A 2,762-nucleotide genomic window follows, 5' to 3' on the forward strand; every position below is an offset into this window, starting at 1 on the left:
TTTTTTTTCGGATTTTTTTTTCTCCCGTTTGTGTGTTGTGAGGAAGAGAGTTGTGGGAAATGACATATATATAGAGAAATTTTCGAGTTGGGTAGTTGAAATATAACAACGATTTTACAAGGAATATTTTACATGGATTTTACATGGTTTTAACATATTATTTACAACGACTTTACGACGAAATTAGGTAAGTTAAAGCACATTGAATACACGTTTTCACCTAAATATAACGGTAACATGCTTCGTTGTAATGTCGATGTAATGATTACGACGTATTTCTCATTCCACGTACATTCGTCGTAAACTTACATGGAGTTTACGACGAAATCAGTTCGTCGTAAATTTACATGGCGTTTACGACGAAAGTTATATTCCTCGTAATTTCGTTGTAAAGACCATGTAAATTTACGACGAAATATTTTCGTCGTAAATGTTCGTTGTTACGGGCACGTTTTCTTGTAGTGTACGAAGAAAGTGTAACTGATGAATTCATAATTTCATTATCGTTATAATTCAAATTACACAAAATTGATATTGGAAAAACAAAAGAATTTCCCTTGAATTGTTTTTTTTTGGCTAAATTTGGTGGATTAAAATTAAATGTGGCAAGAGTTGATACAAAGCTCTAGTGAAAACTAAACCCCATGCTAGGAATCATCTGAATCTTTTAAGAACCCAAATGTATTCCCTTGAATTGTTCATAAGAAGATAAGAAGAAAACAAATATTAGATTTTGTCAAAACAAGAAATCAGTAGTAGTAGTAGTGAAACCATAGAGTTTTGATCATTGGTTAGACCGTTAGAGTTTTCACCATCTCTGGCTTCTGCCACCACCACCACCACCACCACCGCGACCTAATCTACCCCCACCTCCTCCGCGACCAAACCGATTTCCGCCTTGGCCACCACCGCGGCCAAATCTTTTTTGCACTCGTTCTCGCTCTTGAAATTTATGCAACTCCTTAACAAGTCCTTAAATATAATACATTATGTTTATATATTTATCATCACATCGTCTGAGGTGATCATTTGTAATATTATTTTATAATTTTAATCCTTACACAATTAATATGAGAATACAGTTTGGTTGTGAAAAAATGGAGAATACAATATATATATTCAAAACCCTTCAATGAACCTATAACTCATTATACAAGTTAGAGCATCTTTAACCATAACAACTCTATTCGGTGCTTAAACATTTTTTTAGTATTAAATGGATGTTAAACACTTTTTTAAGCAACTTTTAATATTTTGACCTCCAATAGAAGTTGCTTATTTTGGGGTGCTTAAAAAAAATTATTAAACATTATTTTATATAAGATTAAATCTATTTATTATATAAAACATATTTAATCATAACATTTATAACATTCATTTTAAAATAAAAACATAAAAACAAAGATTAGTACAATAATCGACAATAATTTGAAAGAAACATTCGAGCTCAATTGCTGTACTCATCACGTCCAAATTTACTCCATAAATGTTCAACCAAATCAGCTTTCAGTTGTTCATTCATTTGTATATCACAAATTCTAGTTCGAACACCCATCATATTGACGATATTTGAAGGGATATCTGTTGAATAGTTGAGATCCACATGTGAACTTCTGTTGTCTTCTGCTTGTTGGAACTCGGAAAGATTAAATTGCGTGTATCCATCTCGTTCGTCTTCAACTATCATATTATGGAGTATGATACATGCTCTCATAATCTTCCCAATTTTGACTTTATCCCAAAAAAGTGCTTATTTTTAACGATGGTAAACCGAGCTTGCAAGACTCCAAAAGCACGCTCGACATCTTTTCGGACAGCTTCCTGGTGTTGAGCAAATAAAACTGCTTTCGGCCCTTGTGGTAGCGAAATAGATTGGATAAAAGTTGCCCATTTCGGATAAATACCATCGGTGAGATAGTAAGCCAAGTGATACTCTCTTCCATTGACAGAGTAAGTCACTTGCGGAGCTTGACCATTTATTATGTCATCAAAAACAGGTGAGCGATCAAGAACATTTATATCATTTAAGGTACCTGGAGGTCCAAAAAATGCATGCCAAATCCAGAGATCATATGAAGCAACCGCCTCTAAAACAATTGTTGGTTTACCCGAACCACGAGAATATTTCCCTTTCCAAGCGGTGGGACAATTCTTCCACTCCCAGTGCATACAATCGATGCTTCCTATCATCCCGGGAAATCCACGGTACTCTCCAATATCAAGTAGACGTTGAAGGTCAGCCGGAGTTGGTCTTCTTAGGTACTCTTCGCCAAATAATTGTATAATTCCTTCCACAAAATTCTCCAAATATGAACGACTTGTAGTTTCACCGAGCCGGAGGTATTCGTCTACCGTATCTGTCGCAGTACCATATGACAATATACGAATGACTGCCGTACACTTTTGGAGTGCTGATAGCCCCAACCTTCCGATACCATCTGTCTTTTGGCGAAAGAAGTCAACTTCGGTGGAGAGTCGATCAACAATGTGCATGAACAACGGCTTGTTCATTCGAAAACGTCGTCGGAAGAAATTTTCAGGATACGTTAGATTTTCACTGAAATAATCATTCCATAATCGAATGTGCCCTTCTTCACGATTTCTTTCGATATAAGCTCGTCTGTTTTCTTTGTTTCCTTGGTTATTCTTCATGATCGATGGTTAAATTTGCTAAGGTTTGATCAAAATATTGATCACAATATTGATCAAAATATTGATAAAAAAATTGATCACTTGATTCTTCGAAATTGTTTTGAGAAGAC

The sequence above is a fragment of the Brassica oleracea genome, chromosome C2, assembly GCF_000695525.1.
Source record: "Brassica oleracea var. oleracea cultivar TO1000 chromosome C2, BOL, whole genome shotgun sequence".
NCBI lineage: Eukaryota > Viridiplantae > Streptophyta > Magnoliopsida > Brassicales > Brassicaceae > Brassica > Brassica oleracea.